Below are 15,760 nucleotides of genomic sequence, written 5' to 3' on the forward strand. Positions count from 1 at the left end.
TTCATCCAGACTGTTACAAAAGCCCCAGAACAAAACCCAGACGCAGTGATGTGATCACACACTCTCTCTCTCTCTCTCTCTCTCTCTCTCTCTCTATGTCCAGTCGTCCTCTCCATCCCTCTCTCTCTCTCTCTCTCTCTCTCCCTCTCTGTGCTCTTCCCAGTCTCCACACTCATCTTTTAAGTCGACCAACCTCTCCAGTGATCAATGGACAGCCGGCAAAGCAGAGCTCCACTGCCTCCACCTCCTCCTCCAGCTCTCTCTCTCTCTCTCTCTCTCTCTCTCTCTCTCGCTCTCTCTCTCTCTGTGTGTGTGTGTGTGTGTCACTCAGAAAAGAGGAGGCTTCCAACCCACACACACCACTCTCCAGAGCTCTCAGCCTCCACAGTGCCTCATCAGTTGACCACTCCACACCCCCACGCATCACTTGTTTGCATGTGTGTGCGCACACCTACACACACACACACACACACACAGGTTTGTGCAGCTATTCTTCTGAGAACACATTAACGTCCACTCATGTGTAATCACTAATCTTAATAAATCTTATTATTCGTCCCCCGGGTTCGTCAGGACAGAAATACAGGTTCTGGCCTCATTAGGACCAGGTTTTTGGTCTCCATGAGGACCACTGGTCCTGACAAGGTCAGTGTTTAGTACAGAAACACGCACACACACACACACACCGTGTTTCACTGTCACCTGGGGTTCATGATGAGGAGGAGGATGAGGATGAGGATGAAGGCTTTACATTTGTCAAACACAGTTTTTTTTACATAACATCCCAGAATGACAGAAAAAAAACTACTTTTGCTCCATTTCCTGCAGCAAAATCTGACATAAATGAAAAATAACCTGATAAGAAATCATCTTTTACGTCTAAATGTTTACTTTTTAAATGTTTGTTTATGGTTATTTATTTTATTTATTTATTTTCATTCTTTTATTGTTTATTTAATTCCTATTTTGTATTTCTTATATTGTTGTTTTTATTTTTGTATTTTCCTCCAAATTTTTTGTTTATAGCATTATTATATTCTTATTTTATTACTTACTCTATATTCTTATTTTAACTTGTTTTATTCTTTATTCTATTCCTATTTTTGTATTTTTAAATATATTATATTTTTAATCTAGTTTTATTGCTCATTTTGTTCCTTATGTTTTATGTTCATGATCTTATTATTGTCTTATTTTATTGCTTACTCTATATTCCTATTTTAACTAGTTTTATTCTTTATTATATTCTATTTTTAATCTAGTTTTATTGCTTATTTTGTTCCTAATTTTCATGTTATTTTTCTTATTCTTATTATTTTTTATTTTATTCTATTACTTTTATATTCTCATTTTAACGTGTTTTATTGTTTACTATTTCATATTTATAATGTATCTCGTATTTAATGTTTATTCTATTTATTCTATTTTATATCTTATTTTCTCATGTTCATGTTATTTCATTATTGATTCCTATTCTTTATCTTAGTTGCTTATCATGTTTTTTTTGCTTATTTTTTAACTTATATATTCTTATTTATATCTAGTTTTATTGCTTATTCTATCAGGAATATATTCCCTCTCTTTTCTTATTTTTTTTAATCTTGTTTATTGCTTATTTTATGGAATAAGATAAAAATAAGAATACAGGAGGAATAAGTTCGACTGTATTCTTATTTTAATTTGTTTAATTGCACATTTTAAGGAACACAATTCGTCTACATTCTTATTTTATAATATTCTTATTTTTTTTCTTATTCTATAGAATAATATTCAGATTCCTTCCATATTCTCAGTTTTAGCTAGTTTTATTCCCTATTCTCTGACTTGTATAATCTCATAGAAGGACTCTACTGTATCTCCTCTACACAGTTCTTTTATATCTTGTTTTAATGCCAATTCTTTCGCTCTTTTCGTCACTTTTTAACCTCTGACCTTCTGTTGCTGCTGTTGCGTGCGACTCTCCCTGATGTAAAATAAAATCACGTCGTCTAATCTTTATTGCGCGTGTGAATCGTTCAACAGCTTTCGAAGCTGATCTTGAATTAAGAGAATGTGAGGAACCTGCACTGCACCAGTGTTATAAATAGTGGTCTAAATTCATGCTGTTCACTCAGTGTGTGTGTGTGTGTGTGTGAGACGGAGGAGAAAAACCAGCACATGAGAAGAAAACACAGGCGATTCCACCGGTGGCATCAGCGACGCTTAAATCTCAGAAACAGCCATAAATCATACATGTTTTTTGGTTGTTGTTTTTCAAATAAATAACATAAACTGGGGCTGGAAATGTGTCCTGCTGCGTAAAAGAAAAGTCAAAGAGAAAGAGTGTGATGAGCAGCGGAGAGTGAGTGACAGCACGGCTGAACAGACTGACTGACAGCTGACACATGCTGAGTAAAAACAGAATAATAATAATGACGATGGCTGCAGGAGGTCAAAATTAAACTCTGACATCTTTATATCTTTATATCTTTATACATACAAATACTTCATTGCTTCATGGCTCATAGTCCAGTTAGTTTTTTTTGGCTGAAAATTGAAGTCTGTGAACCACTTACTCTCCCACACCAAAGTCCATAGAGAAAATCAGCGATTTTAGCTCACGGGGACACAGGAGCTGCTGGTCTAGTGCTGCCTCGTGTGGTCACTTTGTGTCACTGAAATTCATCTGAACAAAGGATTTCAAACCCAGAAGTCACAGAATAACACATTTGAACTTGCTGATGGAGTCAGCAGTGGATCAACAGCTCCTGTGTGCTGTGACGTAAAATCGCTGATTTTCTCCATGGGGTTTGGTGTGGGAGAGCGATTTGGTCAGAAAACGACAACAAACGTTCTAACAGTGAGTTAACGCATCAAATGTATTCTTAACATAAAGGAAATCACTCATAGCATGAATTGTCTTCCGAGAATCTGCGTCACACCGATGTGTTTACTCACATCTTTGCTTTGACTTTAAAAAGAAAAAGTCATGGGTGATTATAGATGGAGGCTCTCACAGCAGACTCCAGACATTAAATCATCATCCATAATAATAAAGATCACAGTCGTAGGAGGTGAATTTAATTGTCTGCTGTTGTTGCCGTGTGGACGCGGTGTGAGACTGTGTAATAATCTTGGCCTCGGCTTGTTTCTGCTGCTCTCTTCTCAGACCTGGACGCCGAGAACTCTTCATTAATAAACCGGCAGACTGTGCTCTCAAACTCTCTGTGGATGTCTTCCAAACTAATATTTCTCATCCTCTAACCTGAGCCTGTGAGGTTAAAGCTCTGGCTACACGGGGCAGGCTGTGCATAATACAGCTGACAGGCAAACAGACTCCACTGTAGGTGAGCAGAAAAGTGATTTCTGGCCTCAAACAACACAAAAACCGGAGCCTCATAAAGTTCATTGGAGCCGCACCGGAAGATCGGAGGTGGTGGAGAATGTTTTTCTGCAATGGTTAAAATTCTAACAGAAAAAAAATAATGTGAATGCTACATTTTACATTTGTGTAAAAAAAAGGGTTCTAACACTTTGAACAAAGACTCTTTTCACAAACATATTTTCTGTATCGTGGATTGTTAAGGCATCTTTTGTTGGGTTTTTATACACAACACAACACTTATTATGACCCTTTGTGCACGTTACACCTGGCAAAAACTATTAAAAACCTTTGTCAAAACAAAATAAAAACTAAAACTGATGAAAAATCCAAAACTTTATAACCTTGACTGCAAATTTCACAGACTGTACCTTTAACTGAGAAGTTGAAGTTGGGCCTTCTTGTTAAACTCATATCATCACCCGTGCATTTATCCAGCTGAATCGTCGAGGTCATGATTTTCTTAGTGTAATGTGAGAACAACATCGGGCCAAGTACGCAGCCTTGAGGAACTCCTGTGTATAAAGAACAGGTTAAATCTGCTGTTTTGTGGTTTTATTTCACTCCACACAGTAAACACGCGGCTTAATTCAGACGTGAAAAGATGCACATAAACAGATTTTCCTGAACATCACTCACATGTTGCAGGATTCCTGGTTTTCTGGTTGTGTTGCACATAAAAGCAGCCATTTAGCCTCGGTGGTGGAGGAGGAGGAGGAGGAGAGGTGGCTCCGAGCCCCCAGTCATTTACATAGGTAATGGTTGGGGTGGTGCTCAAAAAATGTGCGGGGGTGGAAAATATACAGTGAGAGAGAGGGAGAGGGAGGAAGAGGGGGAGGAAGACAGAGAGGCAGAGAGGAAGATGGAGGTGTCAGGATCCTGAAACTCTCCAAAATGACGGGTAATTACATTTCAAATTACCGACGGGAGCAGGAGCAGACTCCCTGACTCGCTGTGCGGGGAAACGCATTAAAATCACTCATCATTTGTAGTGTTTCTGTGTTTCTGTGTTTGAGCTCGCGCTCATTTACATGTGTGAGAATACCAGCGTAAAGGGCCATTCCGCTGAAATACTAATCAGATTTACGAGTGCGCGTTGTTTTGTTTATTTGTCAGGGGAAAAAAAACTAAACTTTAACATAAACACAAATCAGTTCCAGCAGCGAATTTCAAACTTTTTCAGGACACAAAAATGCCGGGGTTGTGTTTATTGTTTATGGTTTATTTGGATTTGACATATATATACAAATGAAAATGGCCATGGACAAGGAAACGACAGAGTCTAACAAGCAGATTAACAACTCAATAAAACAGATGCATCAGTCAGCTTGTGTGGACAGCAGGTGTAAACCAGAGGGGAATTTATGCATTATCACATTTAAAAATGTGCTGTGGACGGAGCCATCGCACAGACAGACAGACAGACAGACAGACAGACATCAGATCACACACAGGATAATGCAGCCAGAAAAAGACATTCAAATACACATTAAATACATTTAGTTTGGTTTATGATAATGAGATAAGATAAGAAAAGGTCAAGATAAGATAAAATAAGATAAGCTTTAAACAAGACAAGCTCAAGATAAGATAAGTTAATATAAGATATGATAAGATAATGGAAGAGAAGTTTAAGATAAGATAATGAAATAGACATTTAAGATAAGTTAAGACAAGAGAAGATAAGTTAAGATAAGCTTTAGACAAGACAAGCTCAAGGTAAGATCAGATAAGATAAGTTAAGATAACAAAAGGTATGTTAAGTTAAGATAAGCTTTAGACAAGACAAGCTCAAGGTAAGATCAGATAAGATAAGTTAAGATAACAAAAGATAACAAAAGATAAGTTAAGCTAAGATAAGCTTTAGACAAGCTCAAGATAAGTTAAGTTAAGATAAGCTTTAGATAAGCTTTAGACAAGCTCAAGTTAAGTCAAGATAAGATAAGATAATGGAAGAGAAGTTTAAGATAAGATAATTTAATAGACATTTAAGATAAGTAAGACAAGAGAAGATAAGTTAAGATAAGATAAGCTTTAGACAAAACAAGCTCAAGGTAAAATCAGATAAGATAAGTTAAGAAAAGACAAGATAAGATAAGTTAAGATAAGCTTTAGACAAGCTCAAGATAAGTAAAGTTAAGATAAGCTTAAAACAAGCTCAAGTTAAGTCAAGATAAGATAAGTTAAGGGAGAAGAAATTGAAAATAAGATCCTCCCTCTTTAGTTGTCGCCTAAATTTGGTGAAACTAAGTTTCGTCTTTCTCCTCAGGGGGCGCTACTGACAACTCATCCCTAAATGAATGTCTTAATTGATCCGGTTACATTTGCGGTGGGAGGAGCTGAGATGTGGTGGGAGGAGCTCAGAGCCTCATCAGAGCTGTGATGTTTGCAGATAAACTGATTGTTTATCTTCAATAACAATGATTTGAATTTTACCTTGTGTACATGTGTGTGTACATGTGTGTGTACATGTGTGTGTACGTGTGTGTACATGTGTGTGTACATGTGTGTACATGTGTGTACATGTGTGTGTGAGAGAGAGAGAATCGTCTCCTTTTCTACGTTTCTTTTCATTTGTGCCGCCGCCGCCGCCTCCGCCGCCGCCGCTGCCTGTCTCTGGCTCAGTGGTCAGATTGTTGCTATGGAATGTGCTGTGGGACAAAAGGAGCGGAGATGCAGAAACTCAGTGACCTCCTGGAGAGGCCGCACTCTTTCTCTTTCTCCTCATACATGCTCTCTCTCTCTTATTCTTCCTTTGCCCCCCTCACTCACTCACTCACTCACTCACTCTGTGTGTGTGTGTGTGTGTGTGTTAGAGTGTTAGACTTTGATGTGCTGCTGGTCCAGGTACTCTAGCTTGGCCTCTTTCTTCATTCCACAGTCTTTCTTTTTCTTTTTTTTTTTTTTTTTTGAGGCTGTTCTTCGAGTCTTCGACAACACAGGCTCGTGCATGCACCAAAACACACACACACACACACACACAGACACACACACAGACACACACACTCTCTGCCGAGCAGGAATGTGTGGGAATCTCCCTCTGGCTACCTCAGTAACCTGCATGTGAAGCTGGTGAGAGGCCAAGAAGCCAACACACACTCCAGAGACTGAATGCAAATAGTGGAGAAGCTGGTTGGCTGCTCGTCTCACATCAAAGATCCTCTCCACATAGCTGTGCTCTGCGAGACATGCATCAACAACACACACACACACACACACACACACACACACTACGCATGTGTTTGTGTAGGAGTGTACGCCTACTACCAGTATGTGTACATGTGTGTGTGTGTGTGTGTGTGATATTCATTTTAACATGACTTTTTACATCCAAGGAATTTGTGCTTCGGGCAAATGAGTCATGCTGGAAAAATGGACGCTGACCTCGGAGGAGGAAGATGCAAATGTGCAGGTAAATACAGAGAGAATCAGTCACATTTATGTGTGTTATTTGGCACAAAAATCACTCTATCGCTGACGTTCTCCTGTCTTTTCATTACTATAATAATGATAAAAAAAATAATTAAAAACATGATAAATGTGAAGGTTAATACAAAGAAAATCTAAAATAATAAGTGTTTTTAGTTGTTATTTTGCACAAAAATCACTATATCACTGACGTTTTCCTGTCCTTACAACTCCAAAAACATAGAGAAGGGAGGCTTGAGTAATTTTACTGTGTGATTTTTTAGGAAATTTGAAGGAAAATCTGACAAAAAACCTGTCAAATTATTCTTATTTCTGGCCTTCTACTGTTTTCATGTCAAGTTTATAAAGATAATATGTCAGAAATCTTTAAAATACTTAAGAAAAACTCATCCCAGTCTTAAATTATGATATTTCCAAGAATTATATTTTTCAAAAGTCTTAAAAGATGTTGTGTTGATAAGTATTACTATTACTTCCTGCACACCTGTGACCTGATGAGTTTCCTGCCCCTGCATTTAAGGCCTGGAAACCCCTTTAGTCCACTGTTGTTGGACCATGTGCTTCACTGGGAAGCTGCTTCTTCTGCTTCTCCTTGTGTTTTTGGACTAAAGAGTTCGACTGACGTCACATTTGTGAGTAAAACTTTAGGACTTTTAAACTCTGTTCCAGTCTGAACACGCCTGTGTCACAAAAGGTCACACGTTAAAGGGACAGTTCAGGTGTTTTGAAGGCTTATAAAGCAAAACATACACTCCACACCTGTTTGAAACACTAGTAGTAAAACACTACTAAAAATGTTAGAAAAGAAAGTTAAAATCAATGAAATTCAAGTATTAAAACGATAAAATAAATAAATAAGTGTGTGGTTATCACATTTTCTGTACTTGACTTCACTAAGAACCGTCCTTTAAGCTCATTTTGTGAAAGTAAATAAGACTGAGATGGGTTTTAAACCTTAATAATTCATAATATTAATCTGCACGAGCATGAAAAGTAAACCGTCTCACATTTTAAAGGTCCAGTGTGTAAGATTCTCTGCTCTACGGTGGCCTTCACGTACCAAAAAGGATGTAACTGACACGTATTCAGTCGCTGTAGAGAAAAACTGCCTAACATACATGTAAAAATCTTAATCTACGGCGACAAAGAACTATTTTTTAAAAGGTTTAATGTGATTATACACTGAGACAAACGTACAAATGAGTGGTATTTTCAATTTAATTGTTTCACACTGGACCTTTAAGACATAATGTCTTGTTAAAGATGGGATTTTTGAATGAGGACAAAAAAATAAAAGCAGATAAATAATATAAGAATTTGGCGTCTGCCTGAGGCTACTCTGTCAAAGTGAATGAATGTGTGTGAGCGCTGTGTCAAAGGCTCACAAACACATTCTAATTGGATTTAAGTCTATAAAAAATCCAAGAAAATCCTTCAAAAAATAATGTGGGTTAAAGATTAGACGCCTCTGACCTCGTTTATCCCCTTAAAATAGGATGTAATTTAAGTCATAAATATGGTGTACCTTCTCAGGACTGAAAATGAAGGTTAATTAATGCTGTTATAACACTTTATTCAGGTTATTAATTCATATAATATTCAAGGAGTGTATAAAGGCAGTGATCACTGACATTTATCTTTATTTAGTAAAGGTCTCTGTTTCTTACTTAAACCTGTCAGACTTTACTTAAGTGTTAAACATGGATCCCTTAGATGTAATTAAGTAAAGAATACTTAATTAATCTCCGTGTGTGACATTTGCTCGTTCAGAAGTGAAACTAAACTCTAATTTAAGCATGTATTTAAATATAGATAGAAATCTAAACATGAAGTTTGTGATATGACCTTTTGTGTGTAAATAAATATTAAGCATTATTATTCTTCATTAATGCTCCTTATGAAGTGGGGGAAAATGTATTCATGTGTGGTTCATTTAAGGCTCACAAACGAGTGTTAATAACGATTAACAATGGTTAATAAAGGCTTCATTACTGTGCAGCATTAGTATATGAATTGATCCTCAAAAAGAAATCTCAAATGGCACAGATGGTGCCAAACTGTGCCAAACTGTGCCAAACTGTGCCGAATTGGAGGACGCCGCCTCGGCATCTCTCTCTCTCCACTAAAACCTCTGTCACTTTGCTGTGCTTCACTTCAGCAGCATCACACTTTGCACATGGAATCTCACAAGTTTTGTCTTTATTTTGACACCAAGATGATTCACATCGAGCTTGTCCTTGCACAGATATTCTCCGTGATGTCATTTTCGAGCAGGGACCCCCCCCCTCCAAAAAAGAACATGATTAAATTTGAGTTAAAACATTATTCAACACGTTCATTCATGCCGTAAGTAAAGTAAAAACTTAAAATCACACAGATGAAACATTTACCATCTCGTGTAGCAACTTGAAATTTGATAAAACAAACCCAGGGAGTGAAGTTTTCAGAAAATATGGAGCAAATACTGCGAGTGTGAGATGGACGGATGTGCAGAATATGAATTTTATATTTCACCCTGCCTGTGTGTGTGTGTGTGTGTGTGTGTGTGTGTGTGTGTGTGTGTGTGTGTGTGTGTGTGTGTGTGTGTGTGTGTGTGTGTGTGTGTGTGTGTGTGTGTGTGTGTAAGAGAGGCGAGCAGGAACACATGGGCTGCGTGGGCGCCTCCTGGCAAAGAACTGCCTCCTTTATAACAAAGACAAGAAGACGCTACATTTTCATATCGGCCTGTAAAAGATTTCTCAACATGAGAGTGAATCTGTCACAGAGTCCATGTGATTTGTGGAGGAAAAGAGACGACGACGGCGGCGACACAGTGAACGAACACACCTGTTCTGTTTTTTTGTTAGGATTAAAATAGTGAAACAGATGAATGTGACGGTGTGTTTTTGTGTGCGAGTGTAATTCACTCGCAGTTTAAAGATCAGGCGCATTGAGCGGCGACCTCGTCGAAAACAGCGGGGAAGCACACAAGTGCGAAGGCCAAATCCTCAGCTAATCCTCTTTTATTGGAGCCGCCGCTCGTCGACAAAGACATTGTGTTGAACTTTCATATGTTTTTATTCTCCTGACAGAGCGGACAAACACTAATTCGAGGAGTCTGCATTCCAACGCACACAATTACACACACACACACACACACACACACACGCACGACGATTGAGTGCAAAGTGAATCATCTTCCCTGACAATATCTTTGTCAAACAATCTCCGGCCTTGACAGATAGACATCGGCAGACTCGGCAGAGCCATGGCAACAGTCAAGTGTGAATCCGAGAGAGAGTGTGTGTTTGTGCTTTGCACAAATTGGTTGGTTAATTCCTCGCTGCAGTTGCCGGGAATGAAAGCTGCCAACACGATCGCGGGGTAGAAGGAAAAATTTAAGTCCAATAAAGGAGCAGATCTTTGTTGGCTCGCGCGCGTAACTCATGAACAACGTGATAATTGGGCTTGAGAAAGCGTCAAAAATCCGTTTCTTTCTAACAGAATGCGTTTAAATCACACGTGTATACGTTTGATGTATGGAAATGTCCAAAAAAGCCAAACTTTCAGGCTGATAAATGACGCATTTGACTGCCTGACAGCTTCTAACATCAAGGTGGAAGAAGCTTTTTACAGTTAAAACTGCATTCAATGTAATAAAAAGAAATACACACACACACATGCAGAAGTACACACTCACTCAGGACAAGAGTCAACAAAAGCTGAGCGTGGGTGGAAATGATGGAGAGGAGGAGGAGGAGGAGGAGGAGGCGGCGGCGGCAGGTGATGGAGAGGGAAAAGGCTGCAGATCAACTTAGATACCGAGGTGTTTCAGACTGCGACGACACGTTACCTAACAAATCACTCACATTTTATACTTTATCAGGTCAAATACTAGTGTTTTAAGAGTTGAATTCGAATCAATTATGTTAACGTTTGCATTTTAATTTGCCCACTTTTGTCTTTTCAGTCGTCCGCCGTCCTCAGTTTGTTCCTCTGTGTCCAGCACGTCATCACTGGTGTGAGGTAAGACTCAAAAAACACAGCATTTATAGATAAAGTAGTCACAAACATTGTCTGCACACCTCATACTGAAGCCCTCGTCAAGTCTATGACACCTGAAGAACATCTTTGTCGCCTTTTTCTGACAGGAAACTGAACTTTATCGACCACTCGTCCTCCTGTACCAAACCCCATAGAGAAAATCAGCGAATTTAGCCAGTGAAGACACAGGAGCTGCTGGTTATTTTGCCTCGTTTTGGTACGTTTGAGCCACTAAGGTGAATCTGAACAAAGTATTTCAGACACAGAATTCATGAAATAACATATTTGAACTTAGCGATGGAGGCAGCAGTGGATCGACAGCTCCTGTGTGCTGTGATGTGAAAATCGACAGTTTTCTCTATGGGGTTTGGTGTGGCAGAGATATCAGCTCGGAACGCCAGTTTAACCTAATTTTCCACTCAGAAAAGTTTGTCATAACATTGAGAAAAAGTGACAAAGCTCCACAATAATAACTTTATAATAGTAAATCACGTCGTGTGCCAGTAGAAACTAATTATAGTTTAAATGAATTACATCAATACTGTGTCTCTGCCATATTTCGTTTGTTTTAATATGAAAATCCTGGCTGCAGGTGTCTACAAAGTCTAGTCCACACCAGTCACGACTCGTTTCTCTCTCTGTGTGTGTGTGTGTGTAGGCTCGGTAAAAAACTCTCGCGCTGCTCCTGTTGAGCTTCCCACACCTGTGAGTGAAAACAGCAGTGTCAGTGTTAAAGATATTCTGACTGTAGCTCCGACATGGAGGAGATAAGTAAGTGGTGATGATTAAGAAAGACACAGAAACGGAGAGAGAGAGGGATGGAGGGATGGTAGAAAAGAGCAAATGATCGCCAAGCCTGTGAAGAGATCAGCACCGCTATGAATAAACATGAAGAGCTCAGCCCACGCTGCTCTCTCCTCTCTTTTAAAAACACATACACTCTCAGTCTCTACTGTTCCATCCCTCACAAACACCGTCTCCATCCTTTTGTTCATCTCCATTTTTTTTTTTTTTCATGCCAACATCCTGAATCCATCACTCTCGCACCGATCATTTAAAAAAAACTAAGCAGGAGGAAGAAAAAGAAGAAGGAGGAGGAAGAGGAGGGAAAATAAATGGAAACATAGTTCAGGAGTGTCGGTGTGTCTGTATCTTCAGGGTCATGATGTGAGCGTCGCTCTCTTTGTCAAACGTCAGGGTCACGCCGAGGAGTTTGCCTTTCAGGATTTAAATAAACACACACACACACACACACACAACACACACGTACACACTCGTCTTTTACAAAGTAGGGTCTTCTACCATCAAGTGCTGCAGTTGCCACGGCAACGGCTGGAGAGCCTTCATAGGTGGGTGGCGATGCCCAGCAGCGATCTGTCTGGAGGGTTCTCATTGGCCTCTCCACGGGCCCCCACAATCCTTTGCGGCAGCGCTGCTACAAACACATCCCCCTTCACCTTTTCCTCTTTTGATGTGACCTGATGAGGAGTTTGATGAGGAGGTCTCGAACAAGTGTGTGTGTGTGTGCGCGCGGGCGGGCATGTGTGTGTACCGCACCTTTAAAATAAGACTAAAGTGAAAGTTTTTAAAGTCTACGACGCCTTAAGCGCACGTTTGCCACATTATCTCGCTGTTTGACGACCGTTAATGATGGGAAACTGAAGCTTTGGGACTCTCTTTACTCTCCACACCAAACCCCATACAAAAATCAACGATTTTAACATCACAGCACACAGGAGCTGTCGATCCACTGCTGCCTCCTTCACTTAGTTCAAATGTGTTGTTTTGTCACTTCGGCTTTTGAAATCCTTCGTTTGGATTCACGTCAGTGACACAAACTGACCACACGAGGCAGCAGCGAACAAGCAGCTCCTGTGTCGCAGTGAGCTAAAATGGTTGATTTTCTCTATGGGGTTTGGTGTGTGGGGGAGTGAGTGGTTTATACCAGTTTAAATGTGCACTCACTGCTTTATCTCACTGTTTTCTGACTGAAATGTGACCTTTTGTTGCTGCTTTTTGAACCGCTCACTGTCCCACACCAAACCCCATAGACAAAATCAACGATTTTAACATCACAGCACACAGGAGCTGTCGATCCACTGCTGCCTCCTTCACTAAGTTCAAATGTGTTGTTTTGTCACTTCGGCTTTTCAAATCCTTCGTTCAGATTCACGTCATTGACACAAACTGACCACACGAGGCAGCAGTGAACCAGCAGCTCCTGGTTGATTTTCTCTATGGGGTTTGGTGCCCGGAGAGTGAGCGGTTTACAGACTTAAGTTTCCAGACAAAAAAAAGAGGTTTGAACGGCGAGATAACGTGTCAGACATGTTCTTAAGAGATTCTATTTTCCTGCAGCCATGTTGTCAGCGAGAGAGAGAGTCAGTGTGGGGGCGTGCGCGGCACAGTCAGCACTTACTGTGTCACTGCATTCACATAAAAAAAAAACACCTGAACAATCCTTTTTAATTTGTATTTATGCATGTATTTATTTATATAAATACTTTTTTAACGCTCTGCCGAAGCGCTCAGACACATGCGTCTGGAACGCAGGCAGCTGAGGTGGTTTGAGGACAGTCTGTGGTTCCGTGATAAGCAACGGTCGACTGCAGGCTGTGACAGTGCACCCGCGTACAGTAAGGAGTCCCACTGGGACGCTGCTTGCTTTCCTGTTGGTGCTTAAATTGGCCCGGGATGCTCATCATGCAATCCTTGCTCTTTCTTGCTCCGGGTGCCCCCTCGGGCACACTAATGCCATGTAATGTCAGTGGCGTATGTTTAAAAGCGGGGACGGCCGTATGTGCATTATAATAATGAACATTACAGAGAGAGATGGTGTGATAGAAGCTCAGGAGAAGCTTGTTAATTTCAGCCTCTTATGAAGCAGCGGGGGGCGTGTTGTCTTTCTGTTTCCTTGCGGTTCTCCTTCAAAGATTGTGATGTGGGTTTTCTCAGGGTGTGGCCAAGTTAGCCGCTTCTCAGGATCTCTTGCTCCAGAGAACTCCAGAATTGCCGATTATTAGCCTCCTTCCTGCCAGTGAATTTGAAAAGGTTGATGAAGGTCTTCTGCAGTCCTGCATGTTTCTTGGAGTTCTCTTTGGAGTTCCAGATGTCTCTCAGCTGGACCAATGCTCCCTTGAGCCTTGCTAATTCTGGACTTCACACATGCACCTGTCCCTCCTTCGCTTATCCACCGCCCTGCCGAGGTTGGTGAAGGACTCCTCCTCCTTGAGGGCTTCGCCGGCTAACCTCACTGGTTCCTCACCGGCGAGGTTGACTTTCAAGATGTTGGATTTGCCTTTTTGGATGTTTAGTCCCACCTGTGCTGTAACACAGTGTTCCTGCATCCGCTGGTAGCTGTGTACCACGAGTGCAAGGTCTCAGTACACAACGAGCTCTGTGCACGTGCAACCCAGGTTTTAGAACCACTCGCAAAGAGTGCGTTGGGTACGTGTGGACAGCGCATGCGTGAACTGAACATCTGCCCCTGGTCACCAAGCAGTAGTCGCCAAGGACAGACATGACCAAGGGAGCTGTAGCATCTTTTTTATGTCGGAATGTGTCCTATGCCCTGTGTCCACCCGATGGTGAAGTGGTATACTACAGGACCCCTGCGCGTGAGTGTACTGGCATGTAACAACTAAAACATCTATATTGGAGGTTTTAATCGTTAGTTACCTTAAAAAGTCCAAGTTTCCCCTTAGCGACAACTGACTGGAAGTTAAGGAGCTGTCTTATATTTTCGCAGACGTTTTAAGTGATGCTTTGTACACATAGTCAGCTACCTACCGACTAAATGCCTAACATTAACAAGTTGAAAGGGTGTGATCGCCCCCTACTGTAGTGGAGGCTAATGAATAGTCCAACTGAGCGGCGTACCATTTGACTTCATTTGCACTGTAAACTTCTGTCAAAACACAAAACGTACCTTTTTTTTGTCTGGTTTTGTCGATTTAGAGCTGCTGTAAGAACATAAAATTGTTATTCTAAAGCTTTTAGATTAAATGCTTTTACAAATGTCACCGTTTATGGGCAGTAAATCCAGTTTATGACAAATCGGAACTTGACCGACACGTATGGCATGAACATTTTAATGGTACTCCCACTGTGCACTGTGTGGCACTACCACTGTTTTACACTAGTGACATGTAGTGGCATTCAGACGATCAAACACGTGAAGTCTGGGACATTTTTTTTTTCGCTCCATGGCAAGTGGAAGGCAGTGGAACGGGCCATGTTGCCTTGGCAACGGCGTTTCACAAAATAAAACGACAATTTACCACAGTGAAGCTTCAAGCTTCAAGGTCTGAAGGCTTTTCTCACCATATTATGAGGTTTTATGTTTTGATTTCAGCCTTTGTTGCGTAGGTGATTCTCAAAGGCTGGGTCGGGACCCACAGGTGGGTCAGGGGGAGGTTAATTGTGCATCCCCAAACAAATTTGCGTTTCATTTTCCAACCTTTTTATTCAAGATTTAAGGCTACATGTTTTATCTGCCTCATTGTCTCTCAGCTGAAGATGCCAGGTGTTGAATTCCAGGTTGTACTTTTTATTTCGGTGCAGGATGAGCCTGGGTGATACATCTCTCTCTCTCTCTCGTAAAGCTGCAAATCTGTTTGCAGACGCTTCCTCGAACGTATTTTCATTCCGCCTGGTTTCCCACGGTTGGGTGGTCAGCCGGTGTCCAGTTTCAGGTAGCACGGCGGTTTCCCAGAACGTGAGCAGGCAGGAGCGCTGGGAGCCATACCAGGACACTCCGGGGATCAGTTAAATTCCCAGCATTCCTTGCATAGTCCCTTTTGAGAAGAAAGCAAATAGAGAAGGGGGTTTAAGAGCAGCTGCCCCCCCTCCACACACACACGTCCACACAGGCTGAGAAGGGGAAACACAGTTTCTATCAGGACTTATCACCAGATAACAGCAGTACCATGCAGGGCCGGGGTCAGT

The sequence above is a fragment of the Solea solea genome, chromosome 2 (assembly GCF_958295425.1).
Source record: "Solea solea chromosome 2, fSolSol10.1, whole genome shotgun sequence".
In the NCBI taxonomy this organism is placed as follows: Eukaryota; Metazoa; Chordata; class Actinopteri; order Pleuronectiformes; family Soleidae; genus Solea; species Solea solea.